The sequence below is a fragment of the Melanotaenia boesemani genome, chromosome 8, assembly GCF_017639745.1.
Source record: "Melanotaenia boesemani isolate fMelBoe1 chromosome 8, fMelBoe1.pri, whole genome shotgun sequence".
NCBI lineage: Eukaryota > Metazoa > Chordata > Actinopteri > Atheriniformes > Melanotaeniidae > Melanotaenia > Melanotaenia boesemani.
The window spans coordinates 4,611,325-4,638,949 of NC_055689.1; the positions used below are offsets into that span (position 1 = coordinate 4,611,325).

General features: G+C 40.3%; 1 long non-coding RNA gene across 1 annotated transcript; it reads right to left on the bottom strand.

Annotated features, from left to right (window-relative positions):
- Window positions 1–1,703: 1,703 nt before the first annotated feature.
- LOC121644607 lies at window positions 1,704–23,144 on the bottom strand. The gene is made up of 3 exons (XR_006011300.1): window positions 23,134–23,144; window positions 22,317–22,320; window positions 1,704–1,778 (listed from the first exon to the last, which is right to left on the bottom strand). It is a non-coding gene; the product is annotated as an uncharacterized LOC121644607 (long non-coding RNA).
- Between the last annotated feature and the right edge of the window lie 4,481 nt (window positions 23,145–27,625).

A 27,625-nucleotide genomic window follows, 5' to 3' on the forward strand; every position in this document is an offset into this window, starting at 1 on the left:
ACTGGAGAAAAAAAGTACCACAGGAGCTCATCGAGTCTGGAAATCCTCAGAAACTGTGAAACAGTACATGAAGGATTTTGGTCTCTGTGATGCTTGGCGCTCTCACCATCCCACACTAAGAGAATACACCTTCTTCTCTTCAGCCCACCATTCCTATTCTAGATTTGATTATTTCTTAACTAGCAGCTCGCTGATGAATGACATGTCAGAAATCAGAATCCATCCTATTAGCATTAGTGATCACCCACCAGTATAATTCACTCTGAGAAGTAAGAGCAATAAACCAGCAACTAGAAACTGGAGATTTAATACGTCATTACTTAAAGATCCTGAGTTTATCAGCTACTTTAAAAGAGAATGGTCCTTATATCTAGAAAATAACGACTTGCCAGAAACTTCAGCGTGTGTTCTTTGGGAAGCCGGAAAAGCAGTAATGAGAGGGAAAATAATTTCCTTCTCTTCTCATAAGAAAAAGAAGGAAACTTTCAGATTCAAATTTCAGAATTAGAATTTAGAATTAAATCCTTAGAGGACGCTTACCATGTCTCCCCAGAAGAACACACACTAAATGCTATAAGGAAAGCTAAACTTGAACTTAATGAAATAATAGATAAAAAGACGCAGTTCTTGGTGCAAAGACTTCGCTTGGAGAATTTTGAACATGGCAACAAATCAGGAAGGTTCCTGGCTAATCAGTTAAAAACAAACAAGGAGAAAACAACCATCTCCTCTGTCAGAGATCCAGAAGGAAACATCAGCCACGACCCTGACAAGATAAATAACACTTTCAAAGAATTCTATAAAACTTTATATACATCACAACTAACTACAACAGATGACAATATTGATGTTTCCTTTTGTTTCCTTTCTTCTTTCCCTTCTTTTTGCTATTTTCCATTTTTTTCTGTCCCCTCCGGTCAGGTCCAGCAAGATTAAATAGATTCCGTGATTCAAAATAAATAAATAAATAAATTAATCAGATTATCAAGAGGAGCCTTTCCCATAGGTCTCCCCTTGGCAGAGCAAATTGTTCAGCACAATACAGCAACCAGATTATCATTTTGCTGCTATGATGCTGGATAGGACATTAAAAAAAAAAAAAAAAAAAAACATCTCTATCACCATCTTCTTTTTGGGTCAGCATAGTTTGTTTGATGGTTTGGATGGCGCTAAGAGCAGGCAGGCACTGCAGGGTCATGCTCTCCAGTGGCAGGTTGCTTTGCAGGTATTCCCCACATGGAATGTATCCCTGGAGTGCTTGGTCCAAGAAGGGCTTCAGCAGCTCTATAAATATTAACAATAACAGACTGCTATAGTAGTGCTCCTTTATCATTGGTAAATGGCTGTTGTCCAAAAGTTGGGTAACTAATTATAAGCCACTCACATGGCGTTTTGGATGTTACCATCTGAATTGATCTGCCACCTGACCCACGGAGCATCCCATGCAACAAGACGTCAAATTGCTTTACATTACATGGTGTTAGTCTCGCATCAGCTGTTGTCTAAACTGTCACATCTACCTACATAAACACAAACGCTTTAAAAGTAGGACTACACCCGGACTACATCCAGCTCCTCTCAGTTCACTTGCCATGAATGACTGGCTAAAGCCTGGTACACACATAACGACTTTTTTAATCTTATGAGATTTTTTACCTCACATGTGAAGATAAAAAATCAAGGATTATGTGTGTGGTGTGCTCCGAAAATATAATCACAGAACAACACACACATAACAATGCTGTCCCGCAACTGATCTACGATCTAGTCCTCCGAACCTCTCACAATGGTGGTCTTGGGACTATTGTTAACAGAAAAAGCCAGAACTGAAAAAAATAACAGACTGGAGACGGCGTGACCATGGACTTTATTTACTTCCTTGTCCCCCAGCCTTCTCGCTCTCTGATTGGCTACCTTCCGTACCACGTCACAATCCATGCAGTCACAATGCATGAGTCGTCAGTGTTCCTCAGAAATGGGCTCTGAAATATTTAACATGTTTAATATTTCCGATTCTCAGCTATGACCCGTTTTGGAGCGGCTTATTCGGACAAATCTGCTCGTAACACACCACAGACCAAATAATAATTGTACAGAGAAATCTTATAAGAGTCAGGATAATCAGGCGTTTGCCGTCTGTGGTTAGGAAAAGGCCAAATCAGGACACAAACAGCCAAAAAATCTTTATGTGTGTACCACGTTTAACATGCGAGCGCACACGACAACCTCCGTAATGAATATTCAGGCTCGCTCAGAACTCCTAGTAGCCAGAACTCAGGACAGAGCAGGCTAAAGGGGGCTAATGATAAGCCTACTGTAAGGTTACCAGCTAAGTTGGCTAGCTGAAATACTAGCAAGCTAAATGGTTAACTTTAGTTAGCAGGACAATCAGACAATGCTGAAATTAGCATTACAACTAGCTAACGTTAGATGGCTATAACGTTTGCTATTTAGCTAATGGAATTTCCAGCATCAGATCCGCTTGTATTGTTTCCTAACATCAACCATGCTGCTCGAAGCATAGGATAACTGTATGAAAAAAGTGCTAGCTAACGTTATTTAAATCAAGCAAACAAATATCTGTTGTTTTTGCTCCAAAAAGATTGACTTACTTCAAATTCAACTTCCATCAGTTTCGAGACAGTCAGGTCAAGTGTCTCATGACAGGCTTTAAAAGCAAGCTCAGGGTGGCGGAGTGTGTCAAGATTCTGAATTATGTTAACAAATTGCTTGATATTTGTTTGTGAATGTGAACACACATGTTCCTAAAGTTACACACAAATTGTCTTTTACATTTGTAGCCATTGTAAGACTAATTTTACTCCATAGTCAAACGTTAATGAGAATATTTTTGGTTACATTTTTAATGGAATTAACACACCCTAATCTGATTAATTAGAGGCTTTTTTTAAATCAAATAACAATATTTGCACCAAAAAGCAACATTTAATTAACATTAACATTGTAAACTCAAACTCCAGGAATGTCTTGAAAATGCATTTAATTGCATTTCAATTCAAAACAGTAGAAAAATAAAAATATCACTGGCCAAAACAGAAAACACCTAAAGTTATAGTGTAATTTGAGGTACTTTAACTAACATGTTCTCTGATTACTGTTACAGTACTTTTAACCTTTTCAGTGTTTTCGGCCATACTCTGTTAATCAGCTGGTTAATCAATCGGTCAGGCTCTAATTGTAATGTTTTTTTTTTTTCTTTTCTTTTTATTCAGATATTTGTTAACTGTATTTAGTCTTTTTTTGCATCATATATCGTTCTAGGCTTGCATCTCATTCTTTCTTTCCATTCTGGTCATATACTGTTGCTTTATCTCTGTAATTTCTCAGGCTGGGATCATAAGGTCCATCTGATTTTGATTATGACCAACTTCCAGCAGGATAATGCACTGTCACAAAGCTCAAATCATCTCCAATTGCTTTCTTGAACATGACCGGGGGGGGGGGGGGTGAATTTGTGTTCATCATCATTATTTTTTTGTTCATGTTTGTTATGAAAACAGACTGAAAAATTTCTCTCCTTAGTTTGGATTTTGACCCAGAACTGAATAAATGGTACCCAGTTAGACAATAACAAAGTATTCAGAAAGTCCAGTTCAAACATAGACATCACATACTGTGCTCTTACTTTTTTATATAACCATCAGTAGCAGTTAGTACTTGTCGAGATTATGGAGCAATTTACCCCTGCGACTCTCTACCCATCCCACCCACACGCTGACAGCAAACAGGCTTTCTTCCAGGAGGTGAGGACTCTGTGTTTTCTCCTGCAGGGCTGTTTTTACTCTGAACGTGTCCTTACTGAAGCATCAACTGTTAGCAAGTTTGCTGCAGCAAGTGAACAGGAAATAACCCAGCATCCCTGCAGTAGTTTCTCTCCACTGAACCAATTATTACCACTCAAACTACAGGAATTGTAGATAGTTTTTCCTTTTATTGTCATTTAATCTTGATAAACAGTTTCATTACAGAGAGTCATCAAGGTATGCTTCTTCAGAGAGTTAAATATTTGAATCAGTAAGTCTCAGAGGGGAATTTTCTCCCACTGCAAACCAAATACCAAATTTACTTTACTCCTGCATGTGTACAGGGAAGAGCTCTATTAGACAGGATCCCTAGTGATGCATTTAGGAATCACTGTGAAAAATAACTCATCACAAGAGCTTCTGTCAGAGCAGAATTTAAGTGATTTTTTGGATCAGATGCACATGCTCCTGCAGCTTCACCCTCCCCACAGTTTCATATCTCTTTGTGATGGTATCTCATCCAATCACAGCGTTTAATCCCATGCAGAGGCTACAATACGTCCCTCTGCAAGAAGCTGACATCTTCTCATCGGTGCGTCCATTTAGTCAGGACTGACTGACACAAAAAGCTTTTTACTCTGCCTCAGATACAATAAGTATCATGCTAGCTTTACACTCTCTCACTTAAATGTGTCTCATGGTGAGATTTTTTTTTTATTCTTTATTTTATTCATTTTTCTGAGAAATTAAGGCAAAGCTTCTGAAATGATGGGAATTTTTTTGACAAGTCTGACCATAGAACCAGAAGTAATCTGATGTAAAAGTTCTTTTTTTTATTTATTTATTTATTTTTTTTGTCACTCACTTTGAAAATAACAGCTCTTTTACTTTGCCATTTTGTCACATGGAAACGTGAGTTGTAGCAACTTGTCCAAAAAGCGAAAAACATCTAAAGGTGTTTTTTGTGAAACTGCACATCTTAAACCATCTACTATATAATAAACAAACTATTTTAGTACACAGTGTGCAGTACATACTGCATACTTGATTCTTCGTTAGGTAGTATGTGGAAAAAAGAGGAAATAAACAATGATATAGCTGTGCTTATCTTGCTACATTAATAAGAACGATAAATGTTCCAAGGGTCCCCGCTAGCATAATAAACCTGCTGCCTCTCGTTCACTATAAAACTAGGGATGGGCAGTCGATGCTCTGGAGTCGATACTTCATTATCAGCCAATCAAAATATTGGATTCAATACTTTTTTGTGTATCGCGATACCGCTCTGCGATACAAAACAGGCCATTTGTTTTCACTTCTGAGAGTTTTAGGCCAGGGATTTCCAACTCCCGTCCTCAAGGCCCACTGTCCTGCAGACATTCAGTGTTTCCCTGCTTCAACACACCTGACTCAAATTAATGGCTTATTAACAGACTTGTGCAGAGCTTGTCAGAGAACCACTTAATTTGAATCAGGTGTGTTTCAGGAGGGAGCCATTGAACACCTGCAGGATACTGGGCCTTGAGGACCAGGGTTGGGGATTACAGTTTTAAGGCAATAAAATTGCATGTGAAGCCCAGTCACAATGTATTCCTTCTGTGTCACATGATTATGGTAGCCAATCAGATGCCTTAATGATAATGCTGTTACTTCTGTTAGTGATGATAAGGCTGTTTTGATATTTTCCTGGTTTTATGCTGATTATTGCACATAGTTTTACTATATTTATCATATTACTATTACATCTTTTTTCTATTTAATAAATTTGAATAATCATATATTAATCTGTAGTTTAATTATTTTATAATTTTAAAATGATTTATTTTATATTTGTTTAATTTACTCATCAGTATAATTTTTGTTTTAAAAATATTTAAGTACTGATGTTCTTGAGTTTATTTATATTTCATACTGTCCTTGCAGTAAATATATTAATGCACACTGTACGATCGGTAACAGTATTGATCAAAAAGTACCATGAACGACAGGAAAATTTTGGTATCGCCCATCCCTAATCCCTATTATGAGCTGCATTTCAATTACCCCTAGAATTGCGCAAAACCTAAATATTGCAAAAAAAAAAAAAAAAAAAAAAAAATTGGTAATGGAAACATCTACATTAAAAAAATAATTCACAAATAGCGTTTAAAAGTTTTTATGCTTTCATGAGGTGTTTTTTTCACATCTCTTTCCTCCTCCACGTGGAGTCTCACGGGACAAGTATCTACAAGAATTACAGCTTATGGGCTCGACATGCGGGAGGCGACATCGCTCCTTTTCCATCATTTCCTGTGGAACTCTCTGCCCTTCTCCAGCCAAGCAACAGGCGACATTCATGTATGTGAACTGTTGTGCTCGTTCACATACACGTGCACATGGGGGCTTGCAACGTGACACAAGAAAATAGAAAAATGTAAAAATTTGTGTCGCTGTGGCATGGCGCTACAACCAACCAGTGAGGGTTTCATTGACTGACCAATGAGCTGAGAGGGGGCTAGACAGCACAGTCTGCAAACACTTTCAACATGGAGGAACACATCATTTTAGCTGTGTCTGACTTTCCAATACTTCACACAAAGATTATACAGATGTAAATAAAAAGGCAGCCGTGTGGTGCCAGGGTGAATTTCTCCGAATGTGGATTTATCTAGATCAGCCTTGAGGTCCGCCCTCAAATGATAATATTCGCAATGCTGCTTCCTTGTTGGTAAAATAAGATGAACCCAGGGTTGTCTTTCCATTTTGTACAGCAGAGTCAACAGCAAGATTTCTGTCAGTTCAAGCAAAATCTTCTGACTCTTCATCCTTCATGCCTTGTCTGTCACGGACTGCTTTGAAAATATCTAAATTCCCTCCAATACCATAACCAATCAAATTTCTTGGAGGAACGCGATCGTAGTTCGTAGCCATCGTTGCTGTTTGCCGCGTCCTGTGTGTTCGGTTTCACCTGGATGGCGATGAGTTTTGCCTGTCGCTGTCGTTGGTCGCCTCCTGTGTGTTGGGCCCATTATGCGCTAAACACCATTCAATGGAAACACCTGCAAATCGCAGTTGTACTTAATCAAAATTTTAGAAATATCATTTTTATTTTGCGAAAAACTGTAATGGAAACGCAGCTACAGACTTCATGTCAATAGATTGTGCCTCAGTCCACCTGGACAATTAGCCAGTCAGGTGCTTCCAGCATCCAGGTTAACACACTCAATGAGGGAACACAGCTCTGCATAGAACACTGGCCCACTCATCATCATAATTTATTCCTGTTTATTTATGGGTTTTGTTTAGGTTATTCAGTGTGTTTCTGTGTGTGTAAAAGACTTAACCACAGATTTATATACAAATATATGTATATATATATATATATATATATATATATATATATATATATATATATATATATATATATAGTTTTGTATGGAGACTCTGACTCAGCAGCAATAAAGAGTAGCAGAAGGAGAAGTGCGTTGGACTGGTTCTGTATTCCTCTCCTGTTCTGACCGGACAATCTGTGGAGGCAAAAAACAGGTCCTGATAGACTATAATCATCACTGAGATCCCAAGTTGGTCCTTATAAACCGACACCTCTGTTATAATAAATAAATCAATAAAATCTTTCAGTTTTGGAGAATGTGATTCCTTACATTATCAATCCATCTGCGAAACCAGCTAATTCTAATTCTGGAGTCTTTTCCAGCTGCTATCAGGTGAGAGGCAGGGGGCACCTTGAACAGGTCACCTGCATTTTTATTTCTGTTCTGTTGGGGACTTTTCTAAATTAAACTCCCCATCAGCTGACAGCAGTAATCAAAGACTGAAACCTAAACTGTGAACCAAACTGCATGGAAAAATCCAAAAATGCTGTTCTAAAAATCACATTTTTAGTCTTTTTCCATATCATTAGCCATTATCACAGATAAGACAAAACAGTGTTTTAGTTCAGTTTCATCCTTACTACATCTCAGATTTAGCCATCGCTTCACCTTGGCAGCATCATCTTACCTGTTCTAGAAACACAAACGTCCAGTTAGCAAAAGTTTAATATCCTATCACAAGTATTCTACCAGACAGATCAGCGATATTCTTAGAGGGTTCTTGTTATTGTGGTTTACAAGAGCAACTTGTTGACTTGTCCTACATAGCAGCGTCGTGCAGGTGGTCTGGCTTTACTCTTCATGACAAGAATGTTTTCTTGAGTCTCAGAGAAGCTGAAACAGGCTGGTGATAAAGCAAAGTGGGAGATTTCCTTGGTGTCACATTTGCATGTAAATATACAAGATGAATATGAGACAACTTTGTTCAGTTATGTTTTTATTTAATGCAGCTCTATTTAGGCTTCTTCAGTGCTATTTAAGAGGTGTATTTACATGAGAGTCATGATGCAACCCCTGTCTTCAAATTTCTTTTAAAATCTTCATATTTTCCCTCTGAGACTGCTAATCTGGACATGTTTACCACCTCACATCATCAATAAATTGCAGTGCAGACATTATGCATCCACTGTTAAGAGGTAAAAGCCAAGGATGGCAGGCATTATGTCTAACTTAAAGATTTAACTGAAGGTGTCATAAAACTGTGAGCTGTGTCAGTAGTGTTCACATAGCAACAGCACAGCCACCCTGTGAAAAACTAAACATGTACTGTCTCACAATGAGAACTCAACTGTATCCTTTTGTTATTCAGTATTACATTTTATCTGCTGTATCATTGTCGTATTAAACCCCTATCAGTGCTTGTCTTAAAACAGTTACCATGGAAATAAATATATACTTAAAGGGTTCAGGGCTCCTGTGAAATAAACTGATCTCTCGTTAAGCTGAAAACAGCTCTATGATAGGAAGGTAAATGGCCTCATTTTTACAGCAGCAAATCTGACACCAAAGAGCACGCTCCTCCTTCATCTTCAACACACATCTGTAAGTGTGTGTTTGTGTGTCTGTGGACTGCTCAATAAGGCAATTAAAAAGGCTAGCAGTGAGCAGACATGTCTTCTTTCTTTAATGTGTCCTCTGTGAGTCCCAGCAGCAGGTCTCTGTCACAGCATCCATGAATGGTGACACAGTTGGACACTGCTAGGGTGTGATCTTTGTCACACTACATAGCATCTCTTCACTAAACCAAAAAGGCCATTTTCCCCCCAAAACTGTTTCTAAAAGCTTTTTACCATCGCTCAGTTTGTGTGTGAGTAAATATGTAAATGTAAAGATTACAGGCACTTTATATATAAATTAGGTCCAGAAATATGCCAGGTTACAATTTTCCAAGCTGGTTTCTGTATTTCTAGTGAAATAAACTGCTTTGTACATATTTGTAGTTTCAGACCAGTGAAAAGCAATATTATATTTTAATCTGAAAATTGATGTTTTGCTTTTGTTTTAAGAGGAAATCAAAGGGGAAAGTGGCAGCCAGGCAGGGGCGGACTGGGGCAAAAGATTGGACCTGGCATTTTGGACCAGACCGGCCCATACATGATCATAAACACCACAAATCTTTGTGCTCCCTTAAATGTGAATATCAGTCATGCAATGTCTTATAACCACTAAAACATTGCAGTAAGTTTGCAGGAATTAGTGATAGCTGACATGTTAAATACTTAGAAAAAGTGTTATTTGTTCATAAAATAAAAATCTGTACACCAGCACATTGATGAATATTAAAGCAACATTAATCCTGCTTTGTGTTTAAGGGAGAAAGAAAATAGAACAGACATGAGAAATTATGGATCAGGTGAAAACTGGTCCTGGACAATAGAAGTAATGATGCAGTCATTTCCAGGATTATTGGATTTTCAGGTAAAGAGGCTGCGTCAGTAGCCTGTAGCATATTCACATAACAGGAGAAAATGTTAATAAATAGAAATTTTGTCCATTAACACCACACAGAAGTAGCCTCTAACACATTTAGACCAAAAGTATCTGATCAGCCCACAGCCAATAGCAAACAAGCTAATCAGAAATCTGCTGAGTCACTGTTAATGTTGATGAATGACGGTTAAAAATCATGTTCTCACTTTCAGTAAGATGATTTAGTTCAGGAAGACATAAAATAAAAACATTTAATATGTGCTCTTTCATCCAATGAACACAACAAGTTAACCAGCTGTTCTCCTGCTGCAAACACTGATATCAGAAACTATCATAAATCTTATGGGACAAACTAGGGTCATAATAAAACAGCTGTTTTATTGATGTGTTTTCATCACTTCTTCATAACTTTGTAAACAGCTAGCATGTTCACCGCTAACTGTTCACCACTAACTGTTAGCATGTTCACCGCTAACTGTTTCACAGCTAGGGAATTATACTGGAGATGACAAACCTGGAGGGGAAGCGTGTGTTTGGGGACATCTGGAGAGAAATCGACCTGGTAGAACCTCCAAGCCCACATAGGTCTGTTGATTTTAGCAGGAGTATATCGCTCAAACAATGAGACTACAAAAGTCTGTGGGATGCAGAGTTTGCCTGTGATGCCCATGTTTGCAAGGCCCACTCTGACCTGAGTGTCACTTGTGTGGCATTTAACAGTTTTGATCATACTGTGTGTAGTGGCTCTGATAATCTCAGAACAGAACAACACACACATAACAATGCTGTCTCGCAGTCTATCTAGAATCTAGTCCTCCAAGCCAGATATCTCACGGGATCAAACATGATCTAACAACATAGCAACAACCAAAAAAAACAAAGAACCATGGAAACAACCAGAAAACACAATACCCAGCATGGAAGAGGACATACATAATGAAGTAATGATGGTGGTCTTGCAGCTATTGTTAACTGAAAAAGCCAGAACTGGAAAAAAAAAACAAACAAAAAAAAAAAAAAACACCACAGACTGGAGGCAGCGTGAACACGGTATCATGAATTAGGAGATAGGACTCAATAAAATATCAGAATCCTAGGGATAGGTAAAAGAGTTTTATTGAACAATGTGAATATGATATGAGAGATCTGGTCACTCCTGGTTCATTCATCATATATCGTTGTGCGTCCAGCGTTATAGGGAGAGTAGCATAGGAGCACAAGACCGGAGAAGCCAGGAGACTAGACCAGTGGAACCAAGAGGGATCTCGTTGAAGCTGGGTAAACAACTGCTGAATAGAGAAATGGTTAGTGATAACGTCAATGAGGAGAACAGAGATTCCAAATGGAAGGCGATAGGAAGCGGGGCCACTCCCGTGTGTCTTCGCCGGGGCAGAGAAGTCAAGTCCGTGATCAGAATCCGAATCCTATGACCAATACAGAGTTCAATAAATCAGGAAGTCCAAACAATGATCGAGACAAGGTTACCGGTCAGGGATTCGGGCAGAGACGAATATCCAGGTCCAGAATTACAAGGTCGATGGCAGGCAGGCAGGCAGAAAAACAAAGGCTGGAATGCGAGAAGTCAGGGTGCAGACAGAAACGGGGATCTAGGTCCAGAAGGCATTAGGTGAAACGTTGACAGGCAGGTTGACCGCAGACGATCTGGCAAAGAGGAGGTGTCAAGCAGAAGTATATAAAGGGTGCAGCCCAGCTGGATCGCATCAGCAATCAGGCGGATAAACAGGAGATGCGTTTGGGAGCAGCTGACCCCTAGCAGAGGAAACATGACACACGGACTTTATATCCTTCCTTGCTCTCCAGTCAGCTTGCTCTCTGATTGGCTACATTCCATTCTATGTCAAAATCCAGAGTCACAACTCAGGAGTCGTTGGCTTTCCCCACCAACGTGAAGACTTTTGGTTGTAAATATTGAACAAATATTGGCCGACAATACTTGCGATTGCCGACGATGACCTGTTTCAGTGCCGATTGTTGGGGCAAAAACAGCCCAAAAATCTTTGTGCCCAGCTTTAGACTGGCAAAAAAAAGATAGCTGCAGATCCCTCTCACACCCTCTATGATGGGTATCAGTGCCTCCTATAGGGTAGATGATTCAGGGTGCCATTCTGCAAAAGGAATAAATTCAAACATTCATTCATTCCAGACTTCATCACATTGCCCGAACAGCAGTAGTGTGCTCGTCTTCTATCTGTAAGTTCGAATGGATTTTGATGGGTATGTATTTTTGAAGGTGTTTTTCCTTTTTAAAATGGATTTTATGTTTTTGCAGATATTTTTATGGATATTTATAGACTTTGTTTTGTTTTGTATGACTGCAGTCTTGTCTTTAATGATTGTTGATTTGGTACTGCAGGGCAATTTTTTGTGCAAGCAGTCTCAACTTATCTTAATTTTACTAAGAAAAGCATAAAGTTTTTTGAGTGTTTAGTCTTAAACTGTTGACATGCAGGATATACAATATAAATAAACAACTCCATCTGACCATGAACACACAGAGCTGAAAAGTACATATAATTGGTTTGAACTCAGTTTGATGTCAGGATAATGGAGATAAGTGCAGAAAGGTACATGCTGTATGCTTCCTTTAAGAGGTGGTACAGATTATGTTCAACTTTCTGTTTCTTTGCACTGATATGTCTGAAATGTAGGACATCAGGGACTTGAGGTTGTTTGTGGTCTCCCGCTGTTCCCTGCTATACAGCGGCGCCATGGCTGGCTATTTTAAAAATTGGACACAGAGAGTGTGGATGTGAATAATCTTTTGTATTTTGTATTGGGCTTGTTATGTGTCCAGGATGTACCTTGCTCCTCTCCCAGAGTCAGCAGGAAGAGGCTCGAACCCCTTGTGATCCTTTAAAGGAAAAATCTGCTAAGGTTTGTGCTCAGAAGAGGACCCATTTGCAGCAAAAACACAACATGGCAGGGAACAGGTTGATTTCAAGCTCCTTTATGATGATGATAAACAAAGCAGCCTGGCCAAAAAAAGTTGCTACCTGGATTTAACTAAGCAAATAGATACAAGCCTCCTGTTGGAAAATTACTGCATAGGCGATTATCTTTCAGCAAGCAACAAGTTTTTTAACCCCAGCTGATGCAGAGAGCAGCTTCTCATTTCTCATTTCTGAAACAAGGATGTGGAAAGACACACAACATGGTCATGGAAAAGATGTTAGCCTGTTTAAGAAGGGTCAAGTCAAGCTAACTTTATTTATAAAGCACTTAACAACGGCAGCTGCTGAACAAAGTGCTGAACATAAAATAACTAAAACATTAAAAGACATATAAGACATTGGCACGCATCCAGCAGAGAAAACATCTAAGGAAAGGCTGAAACTACTAAAACTGTCCAATGCATTATTAAAAACTGGAAGGATAGTGGGTAAGCATTGTCTTCCGGGAATAAATGTGGTCGGGGAAAAATCATGAATGATGGTGATTGGCAATCACTTTTTTTTTTTTTTAAACTTGTCCTGTCCAGCATTGTAGCAAACAGAATGACAGTCTGGCTGCTGTGTTGTGCCGAACAAATTTGCTTTGCCAAGGGGAAGTTTATGGGTATAAGACTCCTCTTGATAAGCGGATTTATTTATTTATTTATTTACTGTTAGTTATTTACTTTGAATTATGGAATCTATGTAATCTTGCTTGACCAGACCGAATGGGACAGAAAAAGAGGACGATAGCAAAAAGAAGCAAAAAGGAAAGCTGAAAGAAGAAAGAGGAGACAAAAACACAACAGATAGAAGGGAATGACCCTTCAGCCCAAGCTATCACCAGACAACCAACTGCTACACCTGTACAGAAACACACCAAACAATGTCCTATGGCTTTTACAAAAAACAGCTGACAGTAATCAAGAGCTCCTAAATAATAACCAAATCAAGAAACACATCACAAACGTATCACAACAACTGAAGTACCAGATAGAATAGAATAGAATAGAAATACTTTATTAATCCCTTTGGAGAGTCCTCAGGGAAATTTGGGTACCAGCAGCAATACAACACCAACAGTAAAGCAGGATAAGCACAAGATATAATATATACAGGTATAAAGTAAAATAGAGGCAATAAGGTGCAAGAAAAGTATAAATAGAATGCAATAAATAACAATAAGATAAGTTAAATATAATAATATAAACAAGCATTGCACACAGTAGAGGTGGTACAGATTCCCAGTTCACTATTGCACGTATAAGTTATTGCAACTGTTTGTATGGGTTATTGTGCATGTGTTCTATCAGGCGGACTGCACACCTCCCTCTCCCCCCTCCTTCTCCCCTTCCTGTCTAATGCAGAGTTGTACAGTTTGATGGCTCGGGGGACAAAGGAGTCTCTGAGCCGGTTGGTCCTACTCTTGGGGAGGAGCAGCCTGTTACTGGTCAGGCTTCTCTGTGCACTGATGACAGTGTGCAGAGGGTGACTGGCATCATTCACAATAGCCAGTAGTTTTTTAGTGTTCTCCTCTCTGCCACTGTCACCAGGGAGTCCAGCTTCATGCCAACCACAGAGCCTGCCCGCCTGATGAGTTTTTCCAGCCTGTTAGCACACCTTTTTGTCATGTTACCCCCCCAGCAGACAACAGCATAAAAAAAGCGTACTAGCCACCCCAGACTGATCCACAGGAGTTTCCAGCAGATGTTTAAAGATCCCAGTCTTCGAAGGAAGTACAGACGGCTTTGGCCCTTCTTGTACAGGTGATCTGTACAGCATGTCCAGTCCAGCTTGTTATCCAGCCACAACCCGAGGTACCAGTAGTTGTCTACAATCTCTACCTTATCGTCCCTGATGGTCACTGGACGTGGTTGTGGGCTGGACTTCCTGAAGTCAATAACCAGCTCCTTAGTCTTTGAGGTGTTAAGCTGGAGATGGTTCATCTGACTCCAGGTGACAAAGTCACTGACCAGATTCCTGTACTCATCCTCTCCATCATCCCTGATACACCCCACGATGGCTGTGTCATCTGCAAACTTCTGGATGTGACACAGCTCTGAGTTGTAACAGAAGTCTGAGGTGTAGAGTGTGAAGAGGAGGGGGGCCAGCACCTTCCCCTGGGGTGCTCCTGTGCTGCTAATAACAGTGTCAGATGTGGTGTCCTTTAGCCTGACGTACTGCGGTCTCTCTGTGAGGTAGTTACCAATCCAGGACACCAAGCAGGGGTCCACCTGCATCTCCCTCAGTTTGTCCAGAAGCATTAGGGGCTGGATTGTGTTGAAGGCACTTGAAAAATCCAAGAAGAGGATCCTCACTGTGCCCATCCCCTTATCCAGATGTACTTGGACACGGTGTAGGAGGTAGAGAATAGCATCCTCCACACCCACACCTGCGTGATAGGCAAACTTTAGGGGGTCCTGGGCCTGTTGCACTTGGGGCTCGAGGAGATTGAGGATGAGCCTCTCCATCATCTTCATCAGCTGGGATGTAAGTGCCACCGGTCTGTAATCGTTCAGCTCACCAGGGCGGTTTTTCTTTGGAACTGGAACAATACAGGATGTTTTCCATAGGGTAGGCACTTTCCCCAGCTGTAGACTGTGGTTGAAGACATGCTGAAGTGGTTCCCCCAGTTCAGCAGCGCAGGTCCTAAGCAGATGAGGAGGCACTCTGTCAGGGCCTGCTGCTTTCCATGGGTGGAGCTTCCTCAATTCTCCCCTCACCTGTTCTGCTGTTATGTGTGGAGGGTGTTGAGATGGGGGGGAGGGGTAAAGGTTGGCAGGGGGGCTGCACAGGGGATGAAGTCAGGGAGGTTGTGTACTGCAGTGGGGAAGGGGGGACCGTGGGCTGGTCAAAGCGGTTAAAGAAGATGTTCAGCCTGTTTGATTCTTCTACTGTCCCCCTCGCTGTTATGGCCTTTGATCTGAAGCCTGTGATGGTGTTGACACCATCCCAGACCTCCTTCATACGGCTCTCACTCAGTTTATCCTCCACCTTCCTTCTGTAGGTGTCCCTCGCCACCTTCAGGCATTGTTTCACCTCCCGCTGTGCTAATTGCATTGCCTCCCTGTCATGGTTCATGAAAACCACCTTCTTCCTGTTGAGGGCAGCTTTGACATCTTGTGTTATCCAAGGTTTGTTATTTGGATAACAACGGACAGTCTTATTGGGGGAGACTACGTCCAGCAAGAAGTTGATGTAGTCCGTCAGACAGTGAGTCTGCTCCTCTATGTCCTCACCATGTTGTCTCAGCAGTACATCCCAGTCAGTGATGTCAAAGCAGTCTCTCAGAGCATCCTCTGCCTCGGGTGACCACTTCCTGATTGAGCGTGTGGTTTTAGACATCCTTTTGACCAGGGGGGTGTACTGTGGCTGTAGGTGAACCAGGTTGTGGTCAGACTTTCCAAGTGGGGGGAGGCGGGTGGCTCTGTAGGCATCCTTCACATTGGAGTACAGCAGGTCTATTGTTCTTTTGTTCCTTGTGGGACAGTCTACAGCCTGGTAGAAGGAGGCCAAGGTAGAGTCCAGGGAAGCATGATTAAAATCCCCAGATATGACCATAAACGCCTCGGGGTGCTTTGTCTGCAGCCTTGCTGTTACTGTGTGTATCTTCTCACAGGCAGCTGATGCTTCCGCGCTTGGCGGGATGTAAACACAAAGCACGATCACGTGACTAAGCTCCCTCGGCAAGTAATATGGCCGCAGACTAACGGCTAACAGTTCCAAGTCCTGGCAACACAGTTCCTTTTTCACTGAGACATGTCCTGGGCAACACCAACGTTTGTTCACATATATGATGAGCCCCCCACCTCTGCTCTTACCGCAGGCGTTCATGTCTCTGTTAGCTCTCACAGCAGTGAAACCCGGTAGATCCACGTTACCATCCAGTATCGCATCAGTGAGCCATGTCTCTGTGAAGATGTATAAGCTGCATGCACGATAATTCTGTTGATTGTTCAGTGCCAACAGCTCGTCCATCTTGTTAGGTAGGGAGTTGACGTTCCCCATTAGTACAGCTCTGTCGGTACGTTGTGCTGCATTCCGACATCAGTCTTCAATGCAAAAAGTTCCTCTCTTGAATAAACAAGACGACGTGCAAGTGCCATGCTAGAGTTCAAAATATTCAATAGGATATATATATATAAAATAAGGAATAAAATGATAAGAAAGAAAGAAAGAACACTCGGGTGCGTAAGAGACACTGGTAAGGCAGCCGTCTCCTACAGCGCCGTTAAATAAATAAATAAATAAATAAATAAATAAATAAAAAAAGATACACACTCACAGAGAAAAAAAAACAAAACACAAAAGTATATCTTAGTGTATAAACCCACTGGACAACTTAGTGAGTGTGTCAGCATGCAGAGGATGAAGAATGAGGAGTGATCAGTGATGAGGAGTGGTGAGCGTGATCGTGCAAATGCGACCACGCCTCTACAGAGGCAGACCAGGGCGGCTCAGAGACCCAGGCTATCAGCAGCAACTCCGGAGCACGAACCCTAGCCCCCCCATCCCAAAGACAAACCCCAGCCAGAGCCCCCTGCGTTCATGGGGCACAGGCCCTGGCGGACCAAGATCGACAGCCGTCAACCCCACCAGCTATTGGTTATCCAGGGCGGACAGAGCGAAGGGCCCAGGGCCCCAAGAGCCCTGAGGCTTCAGCTATAGTTTAGAGAGCAAGCTAAGGTGAAACAATCCACACCCACAGTGTGAGAATATGCCCTTGGTAGAAAGAATTACTCATAAAGCAAAGATGAACGAAGTAAATTATGTTGGAAGGGATCTGCTCTCTAGTCTATGGTAACATAACATTGAGGGATGGATCAAAGAGTATATCATGTGGACAGATTAGAAATTTTATTGTGCACTAGTCAAGAAATCGAGGTGTTTTGTTTGTCTATGTTCTTTTGTTAAACACATACTCTGATGAAATTTTGTTTTGACAGTTTACATTACGCCGAACAGAGCCAACAATTTACAGGAATATAATTATAGTTACATACAACAGATCAGAAATTCTGCAACAATCTTTGGAAATACCTGGAAACTAAATAGAAGGGAGATTTATGCAAAATGAAGAGGAAATGCTTAAATTTGTAGAAGTAGAAACTTTCTGTAGGAAATTTTTGCCTCAGTTTAAAAAAGAAGAGAACATTAGGGTTTCTGGATCATGTTCACATATGGCTTATTCTTTGCATGATGAAGCTTAAACTTTGTGGATGCTCAGGAACACTTCTGGAAGTCCAGGACAGAAGGATAACCATTTCTTGCCTTCGTTCAAACAACTTTTGTTAATCTTTGCTTTTATTTAGTCTTATATAGTCTTATATATGTTTATTTTTAGATTATGTATTTCTTATTTTTCTATTTATAAATTGTTATTAATTTATTAACCTGGCCCTGCGATGGACTGGCGACCTGTCCAGGATGTACCTGCCTCTGACTGCTGGCCAGATGCTTGCTGGGATAGGCTCCGCCTTCCCCGCAACCCTGAAGTAGAACAAGCTGTATAGAAAATGAATGAAAGATTGAATGAATGATAACTTATTTAATATTTAATTGTATTTTATTTTATTTCAGTTTTTTCCATTTGTTTTCTCCTGATTTTTTCCCTGTATTTATTTCGTTTTTTTTTTTAATAGTGTAAATAAATCCAGGCGTGAAAGGGTTCGTGTAGTACCATCTTAGGGGCCAGAAGATCACAGACATCCAGTATTGATTATTTTAGCTGTGTCCTTTCAAAAAAAGATGTCCCCAGATTCTCTTTGTCTTCCCTATTTTAAAATTATAAATAAGTGACCTCAGCTAGTCTTTACTTCTGAGAGACTCTCCCTCTCTAAGGTGCTCTTTTTATACAAACTCATGTTACTGACCTGTAGCCAATTTACAGAATTGGCTGCAACTTGTTCCTACAGCTATTTCTTTTCAGTGCCTCTTACCTTCCAACCTTTTGTTGACTCATTCCTAATTTTCTTTTAGAATTGAGCTGTAAAAATCATTAGTTGTTGCACAGTGACATCTATTATGTGCATTTCTGGGGCCGTTGCTATGCAGCAGTGTCCCGAGGCCAAGAAACCCCACTGAGCCGCGTCACATGCTATCAAGCAGATATCAACACACCAGCCGTTTTGAACGTGCATCACGACTAATTCAGCAAAGAAACGTAAGATGACATTATCAGAGGAAGAAAAAGAAAGAGAGAAAGACAGATTGCAAACTGCAGGTGATAAAAACTACGAGGAAACCTAAGAAATCTCAAACAGGCACAGGTTGTTAAACCTCTGGACACCATCATAGTTTTTAAATCACTTTTAATATCGCTGAAAAGTTTTCCAAGAACTTCATGATTTTTGTGGCATTTTGTGTAGGAACAGCAGTGAACACTGTAAGTGAAAGATGAAGAGTGAAATGGAGCAAAAGATCACAGCCAAGATGAGATCCAACAATACTGTGGCTCATGTTTGGCACCTCGGTCATGCCCTGGAGCTTATTAATTAAATAAACTGATAATTGCTACCCTGGGTAGCCAAATTGATGTAATTTTTAATTTTAATTTTAAGTGAAGATCTTTGATTTATTTTCCAGTTTATTATTTAAAGTTCTTGATATTTAGAATTAGTCTTAAGAAGCCAATCATATGTAATATTAATTTATTTTCATGACTTACTATAAAAACAATTGTGCACTCAGTGGTTTTAATGATCCCTGCAAATGTGTTTAAAATTAAACATTTTTTGAGCAAATAATCATCCTTTGCATACTTTGTGAAAAAAATTGGTCAGATCTCAATGTGTGATGATGTTTGCGAAAAAGCCATATTGTAGCCTTGAAATATCAGTGTTTAAAACTGTGCATTAGCAGCTTACTCAATGGTAAATTTTGCAGAATAAAATCCTGCTTTGAATGAATCTGCTGTGGTGTTTAGCTATTGCACTTCACCTTTCTGACACTGGGAGGCGCTCATGCTCCATGAGCAAAAATGATCTTATCCTGAGGGCAGGATGAACTTGCACAATGAGGCGTACAGCAGGTTGCATCATGATGTCATGTTTCCTGTGTCTTCACGCTGGATAAAATTACTCTAATCTCGCTACATTCTGGACTACACTGAGGCTTCTCCCTCTCCTGACTCTGTGTCTGCCTGGTGCTCAGAAGGAGAGGGATCAGAGCAAGCAGGCAGTCACAAGTACTCATCATCATCATCATCTTCACTACTACCTATTTGGCTGTGTACTCATAAAACCATGGCCCTGGAGGAATTGCAGAAATATGACCTGAACCTATCTCAGGGTGTTTTCTTTGACTCATACACATATGGGGGGACATAGACCATTACCCTGGTCTCATTTTGAAGAGGTCTCACAGAGCCTTCAACCCACAGATTGACTCCTCTGTGGTTTTTTTTTCCTAGCCTAGACCCATTAGGTCAGGCTACATTGGTCGCCATGGGGAGATGTTTGATGCGCAGGTCATACTCTTGGTAGGAGTACACCAATCTGTGTGGTCCATAACAAACAAAAACAAATTGGTATTACATTTAATATCAAGATCTAATATGTAATGGTTGTTTTTCTTTTTCCATTCAAGTTTATTTTGGTTCAAAATATTTTACATTTCATAAAAATAAACAAAAAACAAACAAACAAAAAAAATTCCTTGTGAAGCCTTTCAAACTAACAAATTAACACGGTACCATTTTAGTGTTATCATTGTCGTTGGTTGTGATGCCTTCCTTAGATCTTAAGGTAACATTCACCCTCGTTTTCGCTTTGGTTTCAGGACCAGAGGAAGTACCAGAAAACCTAATTAACTTCTACAGCGAAAGAGGCTAAACACTCAGCAGAGGTGCAAGAGATGCAGGTTTAAAAGTACTAGAGGCTACTGTAATATTCTGCCTGGACAAAAACACTTCGACTTAATTAAGCAGATAGAGGAGAACTCCCACAGGAGAGTTACTGCAGTGATTAATACAGTATGTTTTAGCTAGTAACAAGTTATATAAGCTTATCTGCTGCAATTAGCTTCTCAGTCCTCAAACAGCCATGTCAGAGGACAAATGACTGTGGAACAGACAACACTATGGAGTTGTAATGACAGCATATTTACACGAGACTAGATCAAAAACAAATTATTGGGTTAGTATGACCAAAACTACTTTTTCAAATGTATGTTAACATTTAAGCTTGAATCTAAACCAAACGGACACACGCAGATGGTGTGATTAAAAGTGAAGAAGTTCTGAATGTATGTGCCAGAATATAGACTCAAAGACCCTGCATGCGCTTCTAAGGCCTTTTAATTTTAGTTCATTTTAGGTAAAGATGTAAGCACTTGGACTGAGCTAATCATGATCTCTCTCTCTCTCTCTCTCTCTCTCCCTCTCTCTCTCTCTCTCTCTCTCTCCCCTTTCTACTACCTTGGTGTACCACTGGACCCTAAATGCAAGCTTACAGCTGTGGACGATTGGTTTTCAGTGCACCAGTCAGTGGCACTATAAAAGACTGCTCTGCTTGCCTGTAGCTAGAGCTGATCTGAGAGTGATCAAGGCAGAGGTGGTGAGATGACAGAGTGGTATAGTACAAGCAGAACTTATAATATAAACAGATAGCTTTTCACAGTTGTTCCATGATCTTCATAGTATTTTGTGTATTTTTTAGAGGCCGGGTCCAGTAAGTCCAGTCACTCACCCTGGTTCCTGCTGGAGAGGTTTTTATTGCGTACACACTTTCAGTACTGGTTGTACTTTTTATAACGTGTTCTAATTAAGAACTGGCTTAACTTTTTATTGTTTTATTCTTTTATGGTTGCCTCTCCTGCTGGACCTTAGTATGTTTGTGTACCTGGTGATTGTGTAATTGCTAGACTGAACTAGTTTTTAGTGTTACTGCCTGTGTTTTACGATTTTTTACTGCTGTGCTTTGAGTGTGATAGACCAGCACATGGTTAAGTTACAATCATTGCAGGTCTGTTGTTATTGTGTTGTATTGAGCAGGAGACAATAAATGTTGTGTTCAAGGTTTTCTGCCCAAGGGCTATATTTTTGGGTGAAAGTGAGGGGGCCACAGCCCCGCCTCTCTTTCCCTCACTCGTGTTACAAAGATATTATACATTTATTTTTGGAGAGGAAAGAGAGAGAGAGAGAGAGAGAGAGAGAGAGAGAGGGAAAAAAACACCATGTAAAGGGTTTATAACATGTTAGCAAATTGCTAGCTGCTATTTGTCAAACTTGACATTCATAAAGTAGTGTTTTTTTATCTTTAGAGTTGTTCTGATGTTGTTCTAAATGTGACACTTTTTTTTCCGTAATTGTAAATAAGGAGAAAGAACTGCATAAAAAATTAGCTTAGAACAGCTTTAAAACTAGCTGTTGTAAGACTAAAATATTAAAGGGGTAATGCACCCTAAAATGTGTTTTTTGAGCAGTAAACGACACAGTATTACTATACCACTAATATTTAAAAAATGGTATTTTTGTGGGTCAAGAAATGGCTCATAATGCCCTCTACAGGGTAAAACCAGGTTTGTTTTTTGAGATGTACTGTAGAGTCACACTTGAGCCATACTTGGTGCTTCTCTATTTCACAAGAAAATTTTAAAGCCCACAGGCCCTCCCTCCAGATGCAGAAGCAGGGGTCTCACCTTGCTGGAATAGAAAACCACGCCCACCAATGCTTATGACGGGATGTGAACTTATCTGGTGTAAATTTGCTAGTTTCAGACTTCTATTCTTTCACAGAATTTCTAATAAACGATCCTTCACTGGGACGGATTTGTGCTTTTGAGGGGTGTAAAAGTAACACTGGACTTTATTCTTTACCTGCTGCTCCTCATCTGGCGACAGACAGCAGCTCAAATCGACAACTTACAGCAGCTGTCACAACTTGCTGCAAGTCTCCACAGCTTTGCAGAGCTGCTGACAGGCCAGCGTAACAGGGCTAACGGCTCAGACTGGTACAGTTCAGGACCACCTTGTTCATGTGTAGCTGAGGAGATTCAGGAGGGGAAAAGTCTTCCACCTCAAAGACGCTCTGTGGCATAGCTACTTTGTGAATCTCACTTTCATCTTGCCAGTGAACTGAGCTTCTGTCTGTCAATCATTTCTGCCTGTGTATCCTGACCTGCCCACTCTCCGCTCCCTGATCACCGCAACCCTTGCAGTTTCAGACATTTTTCAAATTCGGTAGTGGGTGGAGTTAGGCAAAAAGTAGGGTGTGGAGTTACACTTTAAGTCCCGAGAGATTCAGTCTTAGAATGACCAGAGGCAACTTTCATTTATTGCCTAAACAAAAACACTTGGACTTGGAGGAAATCTCCCACTGGAAAGTTAATATAATGATTAATACAAGATGTTTTAGTTAGTAAGTTATATAACCTTAATTGCTGCAGTTAGCTTCTCATTACTTAAACAGCTAAACAGTCATGTCGGAGGACAAAGTATAACTGGGGGAAAAATAAAATAAAAAAAATACTGGATAATCATGTAAACATGCCATGTAGATGACAAACTATTGTTGGAATGACAATGTACTTTTTAAAATGCATGTAAACATTTTAGCCTGGCTAAACTTGGACAAAAACGAGTCTCAAAACTGAACTGAAGCATGCAGATTATGTGACTGAAGGTCAAACTATAATGCGTTCCGGTTTCGTAATTCTAAAAGTAGGTGATGTCATTACCACGTTGCTGTTCTCGCTGCACCAACTCGGACAAAATGGACGCCTCCAAAATAGCCAATTTGTCAGGATCTAAAAATGTCATTTTCCATTGCTCCAGACTTGATTGGGGCTTCATGGTAAGAAGAAGGTACGGATAAAGTAGTGTGAAGTGTCTACAGTGTACTGCTGTACACGCCTGTGAAGGTAGAACTATGATCTAACCTGAGTATGATCTAATCCACATGTCCAAAAATGAGGTCAGCTGACTGCCTGTAAATAGTGAATAACCATGTTTTTCTGGGGTCTAGGAAGGCCATTCCAGAACTTTGTACTTGTGCTTCTGCATGAATTCTTTGGTGGATTTTGACCAGTGCTTAAGATCACTGTCCTGCCAAAATATCCAGTACTGAGAGGAAATGAAGTGGCCCTCAACTTTAACAAGGTTTCCAGTACCTGCCCTAGCCACACATGCCCATAACATGATGGACCCTCCACCAAATTTCACAATTCTTCTAATGAAATTTAGTGTGTTTATGTTGCTGTGCAAACCTCCTCTTGTTCTGACCAAATATTTCTATTTTAGTCTATTCTGACCACAATACCTTTTCCAAAATGCTTCTTGCCTTGTCCAGATGTGCTTTTGCATACCTCATGCATCTCTTCTGGTGATGAACACGTAAGCAGGCTTTTTGCAAATCACCCTTCCAACGAGCTTTTCATCGTACAAAGTATTCTGGATTGTGGAAGAATGAACAACTACACCATCAGTGGCCAGCTGTTCTTGTAGCTCTCTGGAGGTGGTCTATGGCTTTCTGTGACCATTTTGGCTTACAACATCTTCAGTGGAGAGTTGTTTAGAGGCCCCCATGTTGCCAGTCTCTAAGAAAGAACTAAGAACAAGCCCTATGTTAAAGTGCCGTTATGATAATCTTCCTGACTTTGTAACTGAAGATGTAATTGGCTAATCAAAGCAATTTTCCGCTGCCACTTGTCAGCTAATAATCCCTACAGATGTTGAAATCAATGTGATTAAAAGGGTGCCCAAACTTTTGTACACCCCATTTTTTACATTTTATTTTATTTAATAAAACTATGTAATGCTAACCCTAAGAGTTTTGGTCTGGAAAACACACAAATGTCTACATCTCTGTAGCAGAAAAAATCGTGTTGCTGTGATCTTCTGTTATAAAGGTAGAACACATTAACATGAAATCTCAGATGAATGCCCAAACCTTTGCACACCACTGCAGAAGACTTTACAGAGCGGTCTGACTCTTCCATTATCAATGTTTGATCTTAGCAGGGAATTACAGCAACTCTAGATTGCAAATTAAGATTGTGACCCTGCTTATTGACAAATGAACCAGTGAGTGGTCTCTGCAGTTCTCTATGCCAGTGTGTGCTGGGAAGGCAGACAGGAAGAGACTTAAGAGAGCTGGAGCTTATGGAAGTGTATTGCATTATCCTAACAAAAAACAAACAAAACTCTGTTTTTCTGAAGAAACACTGCTGTGTCTTTTCTCAAGATAATGAGCTAACAATGAGATACCAAATCATTATTGAATTTAGACACATGATAAATTCAGATGGTTTAAAAACAAACATGGGTAACTTGCAGGTATATGTTTAACATGACCAACAGGAACATTTTCAAGGTTTTACTTTATTGGGCTCATGAGACAGGATTTTTCAACCTCTTAAATTCTAAGTTTAGCACACATTCACTGTAACAGTGTTTGGATCAGCATAGTGCATAACATTCAACTCAATCCAGAGTCACATCAATTTTTCACCTCTCGTATTGATGATAGGAAAACTGGATGACTGTCAGGGATAAGCAACTCCGTTCTTCAATGACCACTGTTCTGCAGGTTTTAGATGTTTCCCTGCTGCAGCACAGCTAATTCACATACAATTGTTACTAACAGCTTGTTGTTTAGTTTTGCAGAAGCCTGTTAATGACTCAGTAATTTTAATCAAGTGTGTTACAGTAGGAAAACATTAAATACCTACAGTGGTCCTTGAGGACTGGAGTTGCTGAACCCAGGAGTAAAGTCTGCTCCAGCTTGTTCTCCCATCTCAGCTGCACTCTGCAGGGATTCAGTAGCCTGTTTTCAGCATCTCATGAATGTCTCCTGTGTCACTAGAAATGCAGTGACCAACTGATCCTGGAAAAACATGGCTATGTCCAGCAGACCCGACTGGGCTTTTTGCCTGAAAAACTGTCCTCTGGTGTCTGCACAAAGCTGACAAACTATAACAATCCCATCAACACAACTTAAGACGAGAGAATCTCCCAAAGTGTCAAACTGAATGAAATTCAATAGCTGGGAGGAAGCAGAAGAGTCTTGTTTAGAAGTAGCCTGTTAATACCGCTGACAAGCAGAGCACATTATCTCCTAAAAACAAGGCTTTTTTAATTTATTGTTTTTAAGTGAATGCAATATTGTTCGATAAGGTCTGACCTGGGCTGCTCACTGGACTCCACCCAGGAGGTGGCAGATAGAAGGATGTTGGCCAAGGGATCCATCATGGACAACTCCACCCACCCAATGCAGCCTACCACAGTGCCTTTGAGCAGCTTCATTATTCCATTTATACATTCTGCCCTTTCCCATATCCATCCTCTTCATCTCTCATCCTTTACTCCATCTTGATTTTTTCTTCTCCCCCCACATATCATTTTTCCAGGTACCTTAACCTCAGCTACGTAATAGCATGAAAAGATCACAGGACAACACCAGCTTAAAGTATAAACAAAATATTTAGTTTCTGGTGGCCCCGTCAAGTTCTCTCTGGACCTCTTCCTCCCCATTGATTTAATTAACAAAAAGAAAATCTGTTGCTCTAAATAAGGAACCATTCCTGCTTTGTTTTTATGCCAGATCGCACGGAAAGTGAATTTTTTTCCACCAATCAAAAGGTTGCTGTATGTCAAGCGCCACCCTTTCAGGTTGGATTGGTTAGATTGGTACCCCAATGAAAGGGTCCCAAAAAAGTAGGACTGAGTCAGATATTAGGGTATCATTCCTAGTTTTTGCATGTGGAAACACAAAACAGTGCATCCTGACCCGCTGGTGGAAACAAGACTTCTTTCTCCTCCCAGCTTTGAAGCATGACACTCAAGAGGAACCTATGGGCTCAATATTAAGTCATAAAAATTTCATTTTATCACAGAGTGTTGCACCCAGTGTCATTTAATAAACCCCTCAGGTTGCACCATCACCTCTTTAAAACTGATCTACTCCACTTTAAGAGCCTGCAGTGGTGCAGGAGGTTGGGAAGCCATCTGCTCTCTGATTGGATAGTTTAATTTGTCACCATCCAATCAGAAGTGTAAAGATATTGACAAAATTCACAACTGCAACTTCTGAATCTTGCATGCAGTTTTGGGCTTCCCATCTGTGAGGTTTTTTTTGGAAAATAACTTTTTTCCCCACAAATACAAATCTTTTGTTTACAACCATTCAAATCCTTTTCTCCACATATGCAAACTTGAATTTTTCAGGCAGATTGTTTTTACAGGTGACAAACTTGATTTGAAGATGCAAACTCTGAAATTATTTGCAAACATTCATCTACAACTGCAAAAATCTTTATGACTTAATATGAACCAATCAGAGAACTGTTAAATCTCTCCATAACCTCATCCACACATTTATTATACAGTACACCCACATTGTCAAAAGAAAATAGTGCACTTGCACAATGTGAAATATTAAACCAAACCTTAAACCTACATTAGCATAGGGAACTAATTCTATAAACAATTAAATCCTGGATATGTAAAGAACTAGCCAGTTGAAATCTACCTGTGTCTGTCTATTGTTAGGTGTGGAGTAGGTTGTGTACGGAAGGTTTTAGCGTAATTTGGCTGAGGATACCCGCCTACAGTTACTGCAAAAAACTGAATTTGAAATAACAGAACTGAATCAAAATGAACAAGGAACTGCTTTTGTTTATCCAATATTTCTGTCTCAGAGGATGTCCACCCTGAGGTTTCAGAGAGGACATCTTAAAATACATCACACGTAGGGTCATTTCAGGGTTTTACTCGCTTTACAAGTTGTCCAGAGTTGTAGCAGAACAGGGTATAAGACTTCCTGTGCTAACTGAATTCTGCCTCGAGGGATCTCACCAATCTGCTCAGTTTTTCTGATCATTTTGTTGCTTGAGTAGAGTCTGAAGAGGATGCTGCAGCAGCCTGTGCAGGGTGAAGAAATACTCTTAGCTGGAATGAAGCACTGGTGCACCAGTTTTTCCTCTGAAGGAAAAAGTGTAAAATGCTAAACTGTCTGACATCATTTGCTCCATCTGTGGAGAGGATGGTGTCATAGACGCTGCTTACCTGAACACTGTCAAGGAGAATAATGTATGATCAAGAGGCCAAAAGCCCTCAGGTTTTCTAGTGAAGGAACACCGGTGTGTGTTAATAATAGATGTAGAAAAAGAT